The sequence below is a fragment of the Lepus europaeus genome, chromosome 17, assembly GCF_033115175.1.
Source record: "Lepus europaeus isolate LE1 chromosome 17, mLepTim1.pri, whole genome shotgun sequence".
Classification (NCBI taxonomy): Eukaryota; Metazoa; Chordata; class Mammalia; order Lagomorpha; family Leporidae; genus Lepus; species Lepus europaeus.
This window is the reverse complement of record NC_084843.1, coordinates 48,146,724-48,167,072: the sequence shown is the minus strand read 5'-3', so window position 1 is coordinate 48,167,072 and position 20,349 is coordinate 48,146,724.

Here is a 20,349-nt window from a genome sequence, read left to right as displayed (position 1 = left end):
TGGCTAATATCATTATAAATCCTGCATTCTCAAGGTTTGTATCATGGTCACGAAAAGTGAAAGTCCAAAGTCCAGAGTCTGAAATCTCCATTACCACTTGGAGACACGGATCTTGGAACAGTCACTTACAGGCAGAAAGTCGTGGGATGGCTGTCACTCTGGGCAGTAGGCTTGGAGTTCCCAGGCAGAAGGCAAGGTGAGGAGTTGGAGAGGTCTCCTGCTGAGAAGTCTGGTCCAGCTCTGTGGTCGGGTCTGGCAGCAGGCTGATAAGAGGTTTAGGCAAGGCGGCGAGGTGGAGGCTCCACTGGAGTTTGGTCCTGTAGTCGTCTTGTGCTGCTACAGCTGGCTTTTCAGCTCCAAATACGTGGAGATCCAGAGGTTCACAAGTACTGGGCCATGATCCCTAAGAAGAAGGAAAGCATTGGAAAAGGCTCTCCTTTTATCCTTGCCACTCTGAAAGAGGAGTCTCCAGTAGGGGCCCAGGTGTCACCAATCAGTTGTGCTCCCTCTCGGAGTTTCTCGGGGTGCTGCCAATCCATTGCTTAGGACAGGATGTATCTGGAGTGTTCCTTGTGTGCGCCCAAACACCATGCAAGTAGGAAGGTAACTTGAGGTTATCATCTGTAGCACACACGTTTTCAGACTGCCCAGGGATGTCTGTTCAGTCTGATGAGGAGCATCTTTCTGGCAAGCGCTGAGCTTGACCTAAATGATGTCATCAGCTTCTGGCTTAGCATAAGTAACTCCATTTTTATTTCTTGTTTTTACTTCTTTTTGGGCAGCGGTGAGCTATAACTCCTTTTGGGGCTACCAGTGGATTTCTCTACGGCCCACCTTTTGGTCACTGGGTAAATGGTGATCTGTGACTCGTTTTGGGGACTCCTGTGGGATTCCCCACAGTGACTCAGAGAAAGCTCCTGGCTCCTGGTTCAGCCTGGCTCAGCCCTGGCCATTGTGGCCATTTGAGGAGTGAACCAGTAATTGAAAACCTCTCTATCTCTTCCTTTTTGTCTCTGTATCTCTGCCTCTCAAATACATAATAAATTACAAAAAAAAAAAAAAAAACCCCACAAAACCTCTGTGGTTTTGTAGCCAAAATTGGCTTTCAACTTGTTTTTTTCCACTTTTAATTTTAATTAATTTAACAGATTTAATATGGTTTGTAGTTACAAGTCTAAGTACATGATGATGTTCTCCTCCTCCCTCCCTCCCAGCCTCCCACCTTCTATCTTTCTGTCTTTTTTTAGTTTTTGAGATAACATTTTTTAAATTTACAGTATAGTAAAAAGGCTTAATACTTCACTGAATAAGAGGTTTAACAATTGAAAGCAAAAAAGACCCTAGTATAGTAGTGATATAGACAGTGGCTCTAAACAATAATTGAATATATGCATGTCTGTTTCATCCATATATAATTTTTTGGTCAATTAGTCATTTATAATTTCTTTCTGTGACATACAATCAATCACAATATAGTATCTAAATATTTACTTTGTGGTTATAATAATTAAGTTTGTTTGGACTTTAAGCCATTTCCTCTCAATGGTTTATGCACAGGAATAATTTTATGCAGATTATAGTGCAAATAATTATGTGTTACATTTTAATGTACTCTGTTAGTTACCACATATCAGGGAAAACCTATGATATTTGTTTTTTTGGTACTGGCTTATTTCACTAATTATAATGGTTTCCAGTTATATCCATTTTGTTTCAAATAGCAGGTTTTCATTCTTTTATACAGCTGCATAATATTCTATAGTGAATATATACTACATTTTCTAAACCAGTCATCAGTTGATAAACATCTGGATTGATTCAATATCTTAGCTATTGTGAAATGAGCTGCAGTAAACATGGGGACACAGATAGCTCTTTCATATGCTGATTTTATTTCCTTTAAGTAAATTTTCAGGAGTGGGATGGCTGGGTCATATGGTAGATCTGTTTTCAATTTTCTCCATACTGTCTGTTAGGAAAAGAGTTGCAGATGGGTGCCACCTCACATGGGGCACCAAAATGTTGGAAAAGTGGTGCAGAATAGAGAGGAGGCAGTGTATGAATTTATAGCCAGACCAAATTTATTCAGAGAAAATAAATCCTTAGAGGTGGGTGACCAACTACCCATGTGCCCATGATGGAACATGTGGCAGAAGGCCCTGACCCTCAGGGGCCAGGCCTTTTTATATTTTAGAAGGGCTGGGGGTAGGGGTGGGGTAGGGAGCAGCAGGCAGAGGGGAATTCCTAGAACTAGTCTTTCAGGTGTTCAGAGCAACTTATCTTTCATGTGGCTGTAAGGAGTGGGGTATGAAGTCAGTAGGGTATGAGACCCAGTTGAGTTTCAAGGGCAAGGAATACATTCCAGTGTTGATCTATTCTGGCAATGAGGGAGAATGGCTGAGGCTTATGTCATTGTTCCATCACGGTCCCCCACAATGGCTGTACTAGCTTGCATTCCTACCAGTAGTGGATTAAGGAATCTTTCCCATCACATCCTCACCAGAATTTATTATTGTTTTTCTATTTCTGTATGAGATCCATTCTAATTAGGGTGATGTGGTCCCTAATTGTAGTTTTGATTTGTGTTTCCCTGATGGCTATGGTCCTGAGCACTTTTTCATGTGTCTGTCAGCCATTTGAATATTCTCTTTTGAAAAGTGCCTGTTGCCCATTTCCCAATGTTGTTTGTTTTGTTGTTGTTGAGTTTCTTGAGATTTTTATAGATTCTGGATATTAATCCTTTTTTAGTTGCATGGTTTGCAAATATTTTCTCTTATTCTGTTGGTTGCCTTTTGACTTTTTTAAGGGTTTACTTCACAGTGTAGTTGCTTCTTAGTTTGATATAATCCAATTTTTAAAAAACTTTTAATTAATATAAATTTTCAAAGTACATCTTATGGATTACAATGGCTTCCCCCCTACCATAACTTCCCTCCCACCTGCAACCCTCCACTTTCCTGCTCCCTCTCCCCTTCCATGCACATCAAGATTCATTTTCAATTCTCTTTATATACAGAAGATCAGTTTAGTATATATTAAGTAAAGATTTCAACAGTTTGCACCCACATATCAACACAAAGTGAAAAATACTGTTGGAGTACTAGTTATAGCACATTAAGGACAGAGATCCTACATGATATTTTTTAAAAATTGATTAATTTTTTATGTAATTTCCAATTTAACACCAAGTTTTTTTTTTTTTCATTTTCAATTATCCTTATATACAGAAGATCGATTCAGTATATACTAAGTAAAGATTTCATCAGTTTGCACCCACACAGAAACACAAGGTGTAAAAATACTGTTTCAGAACTAATTATATCATTACTTCACATTGGACAACACATTAAGGACAGATTCCACATGAGGAGTAAGTACACAGTGACTCCTGTTGTTGACTTAACAATTTGACACTCTTGTTTATGGCATCAGAAATCTCCCTAGGCTCTAGTCATGAGTTGCGGAGGCTATGGAAGCCTTTAGGATTCGCCGACTTCGATCTTATTCCAACAGGGTCATAGTCAAAGTGGAAGTTCTCTCCTCCCTTCAGAGAAAGGTACCTCCTCCTTTCATGGCGCCGTTCTTTCCACTGGGATCTCACTCACAGAGATCTTTCATTTAGGTTTTTTTTTTTTTTTTTTTTTTTTGCCAGAGTGTCTTGGCTTTCCATGCCTAAAATACTCTCATGGGCTCTTGAGCCAGATCCGAATGCCTTAAGGGCTGATTCTGAGGACAGAGTGCTGTTTAGGACATCTGCCATTCTATGAGTCTGCTGAGTATCCCGCTTCCCATGATGGATCGTTCTCTCCCTTTTTTATTCTATCAGTTAGTATTAGCAGACACTAGTCTTGTTTGTGTGATCCCTTTGACTCTTAGACCTATCAGTGTGATCAATTGTGAACTGAAATTGATCACTTGGACTAGTGAGATGGCATTGGTACATGCAATCTTGAAGGGATTGTATTGGAATCCCCTAGCACGTTTCTAACTCCATCATTTGGGGCAAGTCCGATTGAGCATGTCCCAAATTGTACATCTCCTCCCTCTCTTTTTCCCACTCTTATATTTAACAGGGATCACTTTTCAGTTAAATTTAAACACCTAAGAATAATTGTGTGTTAATTACAGAGTTCAAACAATAGTACTAGAATAAAAAAATACTAAAATGGATAAAATATTGCATTGTACATCAACAGTCAGGACAAGAGCTGATCAAGTCACTGTTTCTCATAGAGTCCAATTCACTTCAACAGGTTTCCCCTTTGGTGCTCAGTTAGTTTTCACTGATCAGAGAGAACATATGATATTTGTCCCTTTGGGACTGGCTTATTTCACTCAACATAATGTTTTCCATATTCCTCCATCTTGTTGCAAATGACCGGGTTTCATTGTTTTTGGCTGCTGTATAGTATTCTATAGAGTACATGTCCCATAATTTCTTTATCCAGTCTACTGTTGATGGGCATTTGGGTTGGTTCCAGGTCTTAGCTATTGTGAATTGAGCTGCAATAAACATTAATGTGCAGACGGCTTTTTTGTTTGCCAGTTTAATTTCCTTTGGGTAAATTCCAAGGAGTGGAATGGCTGGGTTGTATGGTAGGGTTATATTAAGGTTTGAGGAATCTCCAGACTGACTTCCATAGTGGCTTAACCAGTTTGCATTCCCAGCAACAGTGGGTTAGTGTCCCTTTTTTCTGTTTTTACTTTTATTGCCTGTGCAGGTAGGGTCTTTTCCAAGAAGTTTTTGCATATGCCAATATGCAATGTCTTGCAGAGTTTCCCCAATGTTCTCCTCTACTAATTTGGTAGTATCAGCTCATAAATTTAGATCCTTGTTACATTTTGAGTTGATTTTTGTATAACATGTAAGGTAGGGGTCTTGTTTCATACTTCTGCACATGGAGTTCCAATTTTCCTAGCATCATCTGCTGTCCTTTCTCTAGGGATTGGTTTTATCTCCTTTGTCAAAGATTAGATCATTGTAGATGTGTGGATTGATTTCTGCAGTTTCTATTTTGTTCCACTGGTGTATATATCTATTTCTATGCCTGTACCAGGCTGCTTTGATTATAACTTCCCTGTAGCAAGTCTTGAAATCTGGTATTGTGATACCTTTTGCTTTGTTTTTGTTGTTTAAGGTTGCCATAGCTATTTGGGATTTCTTCTGTTTCCATATGAATTTTAGCTTCATTTTTTCAGGATCTGAGGTGAATGTCATTGGTATTTTGATTGACATTGCATTGAATCTGTAAATTGGTTTTGGTAGTATAGATATTTTGATTAAATTATTTCTTCCAATCTTTGACATGGAAGATTTTCCCATTTTTTGTGTCTTCTTCTATTTGTTTAATGTTTTATAATTTTCATCATAACAATCTTTAACTTCCTTGGTTAAATTTATTCTAAGGTATTTAATTTTTGTAGCTATTGTGAATGGGACTGATCTCACAAACTCTTTCTTGGCCACGGCATTATCTGTTTATACAAAGACTATAGAATTTTGTATGTTCATTTTATATCCTGCCACTTTACCAAACTCTTCTATGAGTTACAATAGTCTCTTAGTGGAGTCTTTTGGTTCTTTTATATACAGAATCATGTCATCTGAAAACAGGAATAATTTTGCTTCCTTCTTTCCAAATTTTATTCCTTTGATATATTTTTCTTGCCTAATGGTTTTGGCTAAAACTTCCAGGAATATATTGAGTAGCACTCGTGAAAGTGGGCATCCTTTTCTGGTTCCAAATCTAACAACATTTCCCTATTCAATAAGATGATGGCTGTGAGTTTGTACTATATTGCCTTAATTGTGTTGAGGAATGTTCCTTCCATCCCCAATTTGTGTAAAGTTTTTATTATGAAACAATGTTGTATTTTACCAAATACTTTCTCTACACCTATTGAAATAATCATATGGTTTTATTTTTCAATTTAATGTGATATTTATGGATTTTCATATATTGAAGTATCCTTGCATACCCAGGATACATCCCAGTTGGTCTGGGTGAATGGTCTCTCTGATGTGTTATAGGATTTATTAGCTAGTATTTTGTTGAGGATTTTTGCATCTGTGTTCATCAGGGAAATTGGTCAGTAGTTCTTTCTTTGTTGTATCTTTTTCTGGTTTTGGAATTAAGGTGATATGGCCTCATAGAAGGAGTTTGGGATGATTCCCTCCCTTTCAATTATTTTGAATAACTGGAACCAGAATTAATTCTTTTTAAACAGTCTGGTAGAATTCAGCAGTGAAGCCATCCAGTTATGGGCTTTTCTTTCTAGGGAGGGTCTGATTCAGTCTCTTTCTTGGTTATTGGTCTGTTTAGATTTTAATGTCATGTGTCTCAATTTTGGTAGATTGAATCTCTCCAGGAATCCACCATTTCTTCTAGATTTTCCAATTGTGGGCTATAGCTCTTTGTAGTAATTCCTGATGATTCTATTTATTTCTGTAGTGCCAGTTGTTACATCTCCTTTTTTATCTATGATTTTATTGATTTGGGTTTTCTCTCTGTTTTGCAGATTATTTGGGCCAATGGTGTATCTTTTTAAAATTTTTTTCAACAAGCTGGATCTTCATTTCACTTATCTTTTATTTTTTGTTTTAATTTTGTTTATTTTTCTTCTCTAATTTTAATTATTTCTTTCCTCCTACGAATTTTGGATTTGGTTTGTTGATATTTTCCTAGGTCCTTGAGATACACTGATAGCTCATTTATTTGATTCATTTCCAATTCCTTGATGTAGGCAACAATTGCTATAAACTTCCCTCTTAACACCATTTTGCTGTATCCCATAAATCTTGATATGTTATGTTGTCATCTTCATTTGTTTCTAGATGTTTTCTGATTTCCTTTTTGATTTCTTCTATGACACACTGTTAATTCAGATGTATGTTTTTCAGTCTCTACATGTTTGCATATGGTCTAGAGATTTTTTTTTTCCTAGAGATTCTTTAGTTGTTGATTTCCAGCTTTCTTCCACTGTGGTCAGAAAAGATGCATGATAAGATTCAATGTTTTTGAATTTGCTGAGACTTGCTTTATGGTCTAGCGTTTGGTCTATCTTAGAGAAACTTCTAATCACTGATGAAAAGAATTTGTATTCTGCAACACTGGGGTTAAAGTTTCTGTAGGTATCAGTTAGGTCCATTTGGTCCATAGGGTCAAATACCTCTGCTGTCTCTGTGTTGATTTTCTGTCTAGTTGATCTGTCCATTGCTGAAAATGGTGTGTTGACACATATAACATAGCATAGTAGACCAATATAGCAATTTTAATAATAGCTTTTAAAATCTTTAACTCTTTTTGTAGATTGCCAATTGATTTGAATTGCTTTTTGTTTTTAGTAACCTCAGTTAACCATACTTTCTCTCAGTTGGTACTGTTAATACAGTATTGGCTTCATCTATTTACAGAGCCATCCCAAAGTACTGAATACAATAGAAGTGGCTGGAAAAAGTCCATAGGAACCGATAGGAGGACAGCTAATCACAGAACCAACAACGCTTTAGTTTTATGAGCAGCACATCATATATAACTATGGATGACAAAAGACTTTAAGTCGCCATGTTTAGAATTATAAACTCATCAACCAACAAGAGGCACTTGCTTACTTCACAGTATTTTTGAAAGCACCTGTAGGATTTTACAAGTATTTAACCCTTTAGGCTTGGGGAAATTTTATTAAGAGTTTTATTTTAAATGGCTTATAGATAAGATTGTCCATAAATTTAAGCTGCTAAAATCAATCAAAGATACATTTTAATTTGTGTGACCTGAATCTGTGTATCATATGTTTTAAACTGGTTGGTAGAAAGAAACTAAAAACATTTTATATGGTTGTGCTTAAGTTTCCTGGTTAAACAAACTACACCATGTTAGATATTTAAGAGGTGTTTTCAAATACATGATTCTTAAAATTTATAGAAAGCATTGGACCTTCTGGTAAATGTTTTCTTAAGTTGTTATCTAATGGTTGAAACTGTTTGCTAAGTATTCATGCGATATTTCTATTGTCAGCAAGCGATCTAGGACTTGCTTCCTCATTTCTCTATTCTAAGCCCAACTTGTTCTTTCATTTCTCTATTCTCTTCAAGGTAGGAAACTAATTCTATTATGAAGGAATCTGTAGGACGCACAATTTAATCTTTAGACCTTATAAAAGAGATGGCTAACATTTTTCTGTAATAGCATAGCCAAAATAAGAGCTTAAATAATAATCTCATAGCTAGATCCACTTCGCCATCAGCGAAGTATACAGTAAGTAGAAAAAACCTCCCTTTCAGACCAAAGGGAAAGAAAGTTTTAAAGTGAGAATATAATTTTCCTCATGGGCATTGTCTACTTTAGAAAAACTACTACAGAACATGCCTGTGACTATAGACTTGTAGTTCAGGCCACAGAAGATTAGAGATGGGACACGGGCACTCCCTTGACTTGCATCCTCTGGTCTGCTTTAACACAAACCAGGAGGAAAAGAAAGCTCGGCATCAGAAGCAATGGGTGGCAGGCCTATTAATGGCTGATCTGTACAGTGATCTGCCCTCAAGGAGACCCAACAGGCCAGTCCACTGCAGTGGCTTTCAATGTGGTAAGCCTGGGCTTCAGCAGAAGTCAGCTTGTGAAGAGCCCTGGCAGCTCTGCCAAGAGTTGGATCACTGGAAATGGACCTGCCCTGGAGTCGAAGGATGCCCAGGTCAGAGCCACAGATCTTATTGGCTCGAAGCTGAAAAGCCCTTCACTCAGCCCAACTTCCAAAGTGACCACTGCAGCTGAGGGGATGGTCAAGTAGGGTCAGCAACATTGCAGGCAGAACTGTACATTTCTTGTTAGAGATGCCCCCTGCCTTTACCTGGCCAGCTCTCCTCCCAGGCCAGCCAAGTAATGAAAGTCAACAGAGTGCCTTTCCCTAGGAGGTTCACACCTCCCTTAGGATATACCCCATGTGAAGAGATAGATAGGTCTGGGCCTCTTAACTTACAAGGCCTAAAGCCCAACAGATTATTATCAAGCCCCTTCTATCAGGTTCTATTTGCCTCTAAATCAGAAAACTTAATTGTAGCTTAGACAGCACCTTTCTTAGCTCCTCTAATAATGACTCTGTCCTTTGTTCTAGACCCTGTCTAGAGCACTTGGGCCTCATTCCTTCGTAATCATAACCTCTACTCTACCACCAATGGCTCTACTCCCAACCTGTGTGTACTGATGGTCCTCTTCCCCACTTAATGCTGTATAATTGTTCAAACCTGGTAAATGCCACTCTTAGGATCATTGGTTACTATCCTCACTCTGTCTTTTATGACCTTGTCTAAATATGATCAGAGTCGGCAAACTTGGAAGGCTTCCATAGCCTTGGCAACTCATGACGACAGCCTAGGGTGGTTACTGGCGCCATAAACTAGAGTGTCAATTTGTTGGGTCAACAACAGGAGCCACTGTGCACTTGCTCCTCATGTGGGATCTCTGTCCTTAATGTGCTGTACATTGTGATTTAATGCTATAACTAGTACTCAAACAGTATGTTTCACTTTGTGTTTCTATGTGGGTGCAAACTGTTGAAATCTTTATACTAAATTGATCTTCTGTATATAAAGAGAATTGAAAATGAATCTTGATGTAAATGGAAAGGGAGAGGGAGCGGGAGTGGGGAGGGTTGCGGGTGGGAGGGAAGTTATGGGAGGGGGAAGCCATTGTAATCCATAAGCTGTACACTGGAAATTTATATTCATTAAATAAAAGTTTAAAAAAAAAAAGAAAATGGTGTGTTGAAGTCTACCAGTGCTTTTATATTTTAGTCTGTGTCTCCCTTTAGAAACGTTAACATTTGCTTTAAATACCAGGCATCGTGCTATTGGGTGCATATATGTTTATTATAGTCACATCTTCCTGTAGATTGGATCCCTTTTTCATTATATAGTGCTCTTGTTATCTCTTTTTAACAGTTTTTTGTGTTAAAGTCTGTTTTGTCTAATATTAGCATGGCTACATCTGCTCAGTTTTGCTATCTGTTAGGAAAGTAGTATCTTTTTACATGCTTTCACTTTCAGTCTGCATGTATGCTTGTTGGTGAAGTGTGTTTCTTGTAGGCAGCAAATATATGGGTCTTGTTTTTTAATCGATTCAGCTAGTCTGTATCTTTTAATTATAGAATTTAGGTCATTTATATTCAAGGTTATTATTGATAAGTTATGACTTGGTGCTGCAATTTTTTCCATAAATATTCCTATTGTTTACTTTGGATTTCCTTTGTACTTTTTTCTGAGAGATTTTCTGCCTTTACATTCTTTCATGATAATGACTATCTTTCTGTGTTTCTGTATGTAGCACATTCTTTAGCATCTTTTATAAGGCTGGATGAGTGGTAAAAAATCCTTTCAATTTTTGTTTGTTATGGAATGTTTTTATTTCACCTTCATTCATAAATGAGAGCTTTTCAGTGTATGGTATTCTGGGTTGAAAGTTTTTTTTTTCTTTTAAGACTTGGACTGTGTTTCTGTTCTCTCTTGGCCTGTAGGGTTTCTGATGAGAAATCTGCTGTTGAGTCTAATTGGAGATCCTCTGAAAGTAATCTGGCATTTTCTCTCATGCACATTTTAGAGTATTTTCTTTATGTTTTTAATAAAGTTTGAAAGTTTAACTAAAATGTGTTGAGATGATCTTTTTGGGTTATTTCTATTAGTTCTGGTGCTTCCTGTGCTTGGATTTCCCTTTCTTCAAATTAAGGAAGTTTTCTGTAATTATTTCCTGGAATAAGTCTTCCTGTCCATTCTCGCTTTCCACACTTTTGGGAACTGCTAAGATCAATATATTGGGTCGTTTGATAGTATCCCATAAATTTCCAACACTGTTTTCAATTTTTCTAATTTCTTCTCCTCCTCCTTTTTTCTTCTTCCTCCTCCTTCTCTTCTTGTTCTTCTTCTTCCTCTTCCTCCTCTGAGGTATTCCCAACAATTTATCTCTAGCTTGGATGTTCTTTCTTTGCCTAACTAACTCTGCTGTTAAGGCTTTACACTGTATTTCATTTGTCATATGAATTCCTCATTTTTATGGTTTCAGTGTGATTTCTCTTCAAAATCTTAATCTCATGGAAATATTTTCTTCCATGTAATGTATGGATTTCTTTAATTCACACATTTACTTACTTATTTATTTATTTATTTTATTTTTGATAGAGTGTACAGTGAGAGAGAGAGGGTGCCGTTGGTTCAGCCTCTAATGGCCGCTGCGACCAGTGTGCTGCGGCCGGGGCATCACGCTGATCCGAAGCCAGGAGCCAGGCGCTTCCTCCTGGTCTCCCATGTGGGTGCAGGGCCCAAGGACCTGGGCCATCCTCCACTGCACTCCCAGGCCCTAGCAGAGGGCTGGCCTGGAGGAGGGGCAACCAGGACAGAATCCGGTGCCCCGACCGGGACTAGAACCTGGTGTGCCAGCACTGCAAGGTGGAGGATTACTCCACTGAGCCGCGGCACCGGCCCATACATTTACTTCTTATAGCTTCTGAGTAATAATTTGATCAGTCATTCTTTGAAATTCCTTTTCAGGAATTTCATCAATATCTTTGTCATCATAATGAAATATTAATGTGTTGTTGTGTTTCTTTGTTGTCTTCCTTGTTCTAGTTTCTCATATTTCTGCTTTTACTTTTAGGAATTTGTGAAAATACTTTTTTTTTCTCCACTGATGGGTTTTATCTTTGAGCTATGCCTCTATGGCTTAGTGAAGTGTCTGTTCTTTCAGTGAATACCTAGAGGCATATGCTGTGTGGGGCTGGGGATCTCTGGTTCAGTGCTCGATTGTGTCCTGAGAATCCAGGGTGATACCCAAGTCGGACATGGCAGATCTCCTTTATTGTTAGCAGTGGGGAAGGTATGATCACTTCTGTTGGTATAATCACAACCTCACCTCTTCTCTTTCAAGGTGATGAATGCCCTGGGTTAGCCCACAGTTGGCACAACCCTCACCCACTGTGGCACATGAAGCACACAAAGGATCTGTGCAGCTCTCAGCATGAGCATGGACCCTCAGCAATGACCCACTCCAAGCTTCAGGGTGCTCTGAGCCTTTGACACAGGACACAGTAATTACCCAGAGATCCAGCTACACTCCACACCGTTCGTGCAGTCACAGGATTCCCACAGTCACAGTCTGCAGGCCTCCCATAGTCATGGGGTGCAGAGGATCTCTTCTCTATCCCACGAGCCTCTCCCATCCACAGAGAGAGCAGCGTGGTTTCCACAGCCAGCTGCCCATGAGTGCTCTACTTTGGCGGTTTGAGCCCCTGATCCTGTGATGTTAAAAAGATGGGGCACCTCACAATCCTTTGTGTGTACCCAGGCCTCTGACCACCCTCCCAGCCAGACTCAAAGGAAGTGGGAAATGCAGATTTCTCCCTCTGCTAAAATCCTGGTTGTGTGTGCAAGAGCTGCTTCAGCCTCTACTTGTGTCAAGATGGTGCCTTCTCCCTTCTGGTTGCCAGGGGCCCTTGTTGAGGGATGGGGAGAAAGAAATGTGCTTTTCCTTTTCTGGATTAGGGGATACCTGATTCCCTAGTGGAGCTCCAGGCTGGAATTAAAGACAGTGTGGGCTGCGAGACTCACCCTCAGGCAATATTACCAGTGGTGCTAGCCTTTGCAGTCAGCTCTCCCTCAGTCTCAGAACCTGGCATTTCCTCTAGCCCCCAGCTGCAGGAGTCGTGGATGGTGTCTCTCAACTTGTTTTATACATAGTGTTTTACATAATGCAGTCATATCCATTTGTTCACTTGTGATCTATAATTGCCGTGATGCTAAAATGCACAGATGAGTAGATGCAACAGAAACATGGATCTCAAATTCTAAAATATATTATCCACTCTTTACTGAAAATTTTTGCTGATCTCTAAAATAGTCATGACCATCTTTGTTTGTGCCTTGGTGTGATAAAAAATAGGTACTACAGTTGCAACTAGTGTTTAATGATTTTATTTTTACAGTTGCACTTATATTGGTATAAAGTATAATGTAAAAATCTCTCTGCATTAAGTTCTGACACAATGATTACCTCTGTACCACTTATTGGATAATCCATCTACTGCTCACTAATATGAAACACCAAATTTTTATGTATTAGGCACTGAATTAGAATATTAACATTACTTAACATGTGTTGAGCTTTTACTATAAGTAAATATCAAACATTTTACTGCTAAAATTTTATTTATCTCATATTTATTTATTTATTTCATATTCTACAATATGTATACTTACATCATCCCAATTTTATAGATAAAGAAACTTGAGGCGTAGAGATATTATATAACCTCTCCAAGAACACATAGTTTAAAATTGTGCAGAAAGCAAATTTCACAGCTCTTAAAGAAGTGAAAATGGCAATTATTAAACACACTTTTGAATGACAATTGAATAAGTATATAAAATTTTATACTTACAATTATGATTCCCTTAGCCATTTAGCAAACATGCAGGCTCAAGCTTTGTTATCAGAATATTATAAGTACTAACCCATTTAAACCTCAAAACAACCTTGTGAGTGTGGTCTTGTCATACTAAATATTTTGACAGTAAAACATTGAGACACAGGGAGGTTAAGTGATTTCCCAGTTGTCACCCAAAAAGGAAGTGTCAGACATGGGCTTCCATGCAAGGAAGCTTACTCTATCAACTTTGCTTCCCTATAGTTTTTGAAAAAAATATTTATTTATTTATTTAAAAGGCAGAATTACAGAGAGGCAGAGGCAGAGGCAGAAGCGGGGTGGGAGGAGAGAGAGAGAGAGAGAGAAAGAACGAGAGAGAGAGAGAGGTCTTCCATCCACTGGTCCACTCTCCAGATGGCCACAATTGCCAGAGCTGCCCCTTCCAGGTCTCTCACGTGGGTATAGGAGACCAAGGACTTGGGCCATCCTCTACCGCTTTCCCAGGCCATAGCAGAGAGCTGGATCTCAGAAATGGAGCAGCTGAGATTTGAACCTGTGCCCACATGGGATGCTGGCACGGCAGGCAGCAGCTTCACCCGCTACGCCACTGTGCCAGCCCCTTCCCTATAGGTCTTTGAATTGTTCTGATAATCACAGAAATGTGTGTTTCTTTTCTTTTCTTTTTTACAGGTAGAGTTAGACGGTGAGAGAGAGAGAGAGACAGTGAGAAAGGACTTCCTTTCCGTTGGTTCACCCCCCAAATGGCCGCTATGGTCAGCACACTGTGCCGATCCGAAGTCAGGAGCCAGGTGCTTCCTCCTGGCCTCCCATGCGGGTGCAGGGCCCAAGCACTTGGGCCATCCTCCACTGCCTTCCTGGGCCACAATAGAGAGCTGGCCTGGAAGAGGGGCAACCGGGATAGAATCTGGTGCCCCAACCGGGACTAGAACCCGGGGTGCCGGCGCCGCAGGTGGAGGATTAGCCAAGCAAGCCATGGCGCCAGCAAAAATGTGTGTTTCCAAATATTGAATAATAAGCAGCTGCTAACTTGTAGGGAGTGTAACAATTCAAGACTGACATAGAATTTTTAATATTACTATCTATGCAGAAACCCCAGGAAAATCACCTAAATCAAGCAATATTAACAAAAAGCTTTGCTTTGTAATTCTCAACACACCAGACTATAAAAAGTGCTCACTTGGTTTAGAGAGGTATATTTACATGACATAAACTGTGGAAATAAGAATTGATTGTGTAAATGGCCAACCTGGAAACATGTCTGAAATCTGTAGACATGAACTTCTATAATGAGAGTTCATTTTTATTACAGCATAAAATATGAGATTATTTTCTCAGTGAAATTCGTTTCGCTTTTCCCCCCAATGCTTTTTTTTTTTTTTCTGTAACTGATCTTTAAAGAAGTACCTTTGAATCACCTAAACTTAAAAATAAAGTCTGAACCTTTCCCTAAGGGATATAAATGATTTTTCTCTTTGTCTTTGAGTTGGATGAGTTAAATGCAATGAAATGGAATTTTAAAACTTGCCATGAAAATCACCCATAGATTTCTACAGAAATGGGCTGATTTCAACCACACTGTATTTTTTTTTTCCCTCAGGCTTCGGTGTCTGTGCATAGAAGTACCTCTCCTGGGTCTCTGAGCCTCAGCAGTTATTACATTAGGAAAAGCACCACTCTGGGATTCAGAACTGTTTCTTGGGAGCAAAAAAAAGTGAGGCAGAATGAAATATATTTATGTTTCTTAATTGGTTATACTTTTTCAGTGGGGCTCTATTTTGTTCCCAGAAAGATGTTGGCATTGCCACACTTGTCCAGAATCAGGTGAAAGCTCATGTCATTGGATAATAGCTTGGGGAAATTGTTGAGGGAAGTATTGGCAGAAACGATGTATTTTGGACAGCATATTCAGTTTGGTATCATTCATGACTTCTGGCTTCCTGGCAGCCAAAAACTAAATCAGTTTTAAATTATTGGCCTCACTTGAAATTGGGTTTGAAGAAGATGATTTACTGGGTCATTGGCTTAGGATCAGCTTAAGAGTCTCATTTGTTAACATTATGATACTAGTTGTTGTCTTGAGCAGCCCTTGAACACACTGAGCCAACATCCTGAGTGATATATTTCTGAGATGCTGAATTTTTATTTTTTCCTGGAATGTTGTTTTAATTTTTCAGAAAAATTACCCTATATTTGCTTCCTGATTAAGAAAAAAAGAAGAAAGATATGAATGCTTTTATAGTAAGCTGACACACAAAATTCTTGCCTTTTTTTTAATGTCCATGGAGTTCTGATCTTAGGGAATGATAGGGAAAGTCATGTTTTTTAAAATATAAAGGTGCTTAAGATTCAGAATTATGTTTTTGAAAAAAATTTATATGATAAAACCTCATTTTTTTAAATAGGTGGTAAAAGTTTATATCAGTATGTCAAATAACCACGTAAGAATCATAGTAGGGGCCAGTGCTGTGGTATTGTGGGTAATGCCAATGGCTGCCATGCTGGCATCCCATATAGGTGCCAGTTCAAGTCTCAGCTGCTCTACTTGCAATCCAGCTTCCTGTTAATGCACCTGGGAAAGTAGCAGAAGATGGCCTAAGTCCTTGGGCTCCTGCATCCATGTGGGATACTCAGAAGAGTCTCCTGGCTCCTGGCTTCAGATGGGCTAACCTCTGGCCATTGCGACCATTTGGGAAGTGAACCAGTGGATGGAAGCTCTCTCTCTCTCTCTCCCTCTCTGTAACTCTGCCTTTCAAATAAATAAATAAATATTTTAAAAGAAAAAAACAAGAATCACAGCAGCTTATAATGATGATTAATAAAGCCTAAAGTCATGGAGAGTAGGGGGAGGAAGGAGTATCACCAGCAAGTGAATTGATTCATCATAAAGTTTTAAAATATCTTTAGAATATGAAACCTCAGTATGGCTCATCTGTTCAAGAAAAGTCTTTCCTTTAAGTGATGACATGTAATTCTACTTACTTCGAGCTCTCTAGTGGAACATTTGTTTATTTATCATTCAACCCAAGAGAATATTTGTGTCTCGAGGGCTGATAGATAGACTAATGCTAATTCTCTATATTTTATTCAGAAGTACATTAGTGCAGTAAACTCGGAGTATTTGGAAGGTTTGAATATATAGCAATAGCTCATGGCATTTGAATCATCCTACCAACTGACATTTCATGCCTAATGGTTAAGGAATGGACTGTGGTAGAATTTTTCTAAACACTTATATATCAGAATCAGAGAACATTAATACCAAATCACTAAATTATATGGCTTCATTCTTCCCATCTGTGTACATGTACATTAACCACTTAATAAATGTGTGAACCTGAATTACTTGCAGAATCACCAATTTTTCTGGATAAAAGACATTTTTTTTTTTGCCTGTCACTCGTAGGATCCTTGAATCCTCTCTAGCATTGGTACAAAATAGCTATGCAGTTTCTGTTTGACTCCTCCCAATGAAGGGGAACTCAGACCATTTGCAGATAACTCTAAGTGATAACAAATTCTCAAAATACTGAGTCCTGAATCAGCCCTTAAGGCATTCAGATCTGGCTGAAGAGCCCATGAGAGTATTTTAGGCAAGGAAAGCCAAGACACTCTGGGAAAAAAAAAAAAAACAAAAACAAAAAACCCAAAAAAAACCCCACAAAAACCTAAATGAAAGATGTCTGCAAGTGAGATCCCAGTGGAAGGAACGGGTCATCAAAGAAGGAGGTGCCTTTCTCTGAAGGGAGGAGAGAACTTCCACTTTGACTATGACCTTGTTGGAATAAGATCGAAGTCGGCGAACTCAAAAGGCTTCCATAGCCTTGGAAACTCATGACTAGAGCCTAGGGAGATTACTGACGCCATGAACAGGAGTGTCAATTGTTAAGTTAACAACAGGAGTCACTGTGCACTGACTCCTCATGTGAGATCTCTGTCCTTAATGTGTTGTTCAATGTGAATTAATGCTATAACTAGTACTCAAACAATATTTTACACTTTATGCTCTGCGTGGGTGCAAACTGATGAAATCTTTACTTAATATATACTAAATTGATCTTCTGTATATAAAGAGAATTGAAAATGAATCTTGATGTGAATGGAAGGGGAGAGGGAGCGGGAGATGGGAGGGTTGCGGGTGGGAGGGAAGTTATGGGAGGGGGAAGCCATTGTAATCCATAAACTGTATTTTGGAAATTATATTTACTAAATAAAATTTTAAAAAAAATTTAAAAAAATCTAAAAAATACCTGAGTCCTTTTGTTTTCATTTCATAAATACAAATGGACATAAATACTACTTACTTTTCTATCTCATAAACTTGTAATAATAAAATGAGGTGATGCATTTAGAAAATGTAGTGTACACCCTGAAGTGAATTCTGCTGGAATGGATCATTCTAGTTACTCCAAGTGTGCTAGAGTGGATGATTTTATTCACACTTCGTTGCTTACCCTTCTGGATAAGCATTATATTTCCTTATCTTAATAGTATTAGGCTTAGCCAAGTGACATACTCTGACTAATGAAATATGAATACAGGTGATATGTGTCACATCTGGGTAAGACTGAAGAGCCAGCATTGTGATCTTAGTTCTCTTTCCTCTGCCACGTCTATTAATAGTCCAAAAAGAGGCTGCTCAACAGCTCAGATCCCAGTGCGAGGATGACACAGGCAGAGTCACAGCCCAGCCATGTGGAGGTGCTGCATGAGTCAGAAGCAGATCCTGGTTGTTGTGAGCCACTGTGATATCCAGATTGTTTGTCATCACAGTCTAACTTAGGCTTCCTTGACTGGTGTTACTTTTTTTCAGTTCAAGTTTTAAATTACAAGTTAAACTCTTGTAGACTTCTTGCTACTATGAGGAAAGAGTTCCCTCTTCCTCTTGACTCTTTAGGGACTTTTTTTTTTTTTTTTTTTTTTTTTTTGACAGAAGCAACCAAGATAGAAAGCAGAGTAGTACTCTTTTCTGGACTGGCCAGGTAAGAATTCAAAAGCATTGTAGAGTAAAGCTAGGCTTTTGTTGAATATTTGAGAACTTAGTTCCCTCATTATATTTTTCCATGAAAATTCCGAGTTATGGCCGGTTTATCTCCATGTAAATTGGACTGTGGGTATTTTTTATTAATTCAGTTTTTCTCAAAAATTTTTCATCATTCTCTAACAAATCTTTTCAGAATTTTTTTTCTTCTCACACCTTGTAAAATTTTAATGTCACAGATATATTATATACTGGTTTATGTTTTGTGATCTTTGGGGGAATATTTATTTATCATAAAACCACATTGTATATATATATATATATTTTATTTTTGTCTTTTAAAGACTTATTTTATTTATTTGAAAAGCAGAGTTGTAGAAAGGGGCAGGGAGAGAAAGAGAGAGATAGAAATATACACAGAAGTATACTCTTGTGTCTGGTTTGAGACCTTCCCCAAAACAACCCATAAAAGGCAGGCTGGATGCAACAGCAAGAGGATTTTATTACCAGCTAGCTGGGGCTCTTACCAGTACATACGACATAGCGCAGTGCTGAGGCGAGAAGCCCCGTCTCTCGTCCTCCCAGCATTTTTATGCACTCGAGTAAACAAGTATATAAGTCACTACACATGTAGGTGAGTTCCTTATTCCTTATATGGCAGTTACCTAAATTTATGCATTTTATTAGCGCATTTGAGCAACTTAGGGGCTAGGCGTCACACAGGAAGGTGGGAGAATCTAAATTCCAGGAATAGCTTCACTTCCATAGCCTTAGGCCTGTCTTTTCTGGCTTAAAATAAAGCCTGTTGTGGAGGAAGGGCGGTTCTCGCAATAGGTCCTAAAAGCTCCTAAGATTGAGATTTAGCTTTACTTTAATATGTTGCCCCATATTTTATATCATTTAATCCTAACATACTACATATTATTAAGTCTTAATATCAAATGTATTTAATCTAAACTAACTTATGGTTTGAATTAATTACTCATAACTGAACTCTACAATATCACCTTTTGGTCCACTCCTCAAATGGCTGCAACAGCGAGAGCTGGACCAGGTGGAAAAGCTAGGAGCTTTCTCTGGGTCTCCCATGTGGCCGCAAGGGCCCAAGCACTTGAGCTATCTTCTGCTGCCTTCTCAGGTGCATTAGCACATAGCTGGATCGGAAGTGGAGCAGCTGGGACTTGAACTGGCACCCATATTGGATGCTGGCACTGCAGGTGGTGGCTTAACCAGCTATGCCACAGTGCCGGGCCCTATGTCTTGTACTTTAAAGAAGCATAATTTTTTCACCCCCTAAGAATGAGTGTTTGCCCTCATTGAGAATGACTTTTCTACCTGAAGAGCAGATAAATTGGGAAAGGCCAATTTCTAAGCATTCCTGTTGGTATAGGAAATTTCATGATAAACTGAGAAAAATTAGGTTCTGGAAAAAATGATTTCTTCATTATAACTAAAGAATTTTGCAAGCTAGCATGCAGTGTATGTTGTGCAAAAAATGTAAATGATCACGATTCAGTGATAGCAAAGTTGAGTAAAAGTGGAAGACAGCATAGACTGTGGTATACCAACAGAATGGACAATGACAAAATCAATACACATGGCAAATAGTTAATAAGCCCTACTGTGTACCTTGCCTCTACTTGTATTCTTTCATTTAACTATGAGAAAATTGCTGAAATACAATTATCTATTATTTTGCAGATGAAAAAACTTCGACTTAGGTTATGTATGTACTGAGAGAGGCTGTGTGACTGACAGGGTCTGAGTCAGGATGTGCAGCCAAGGTTGAGACTGTATGAGTTCTTTACTAGAGGATAACAACTCAGTTGAGAAGCAGATTTTTCTAGGAATTTGCTCATTGCTGGCAAGGCAAGGAAGTCAGAGAGGGATTGGTGTCATTATTTCAAGCTACATTGCTGTAGAGGATTCTGTTTCATTGC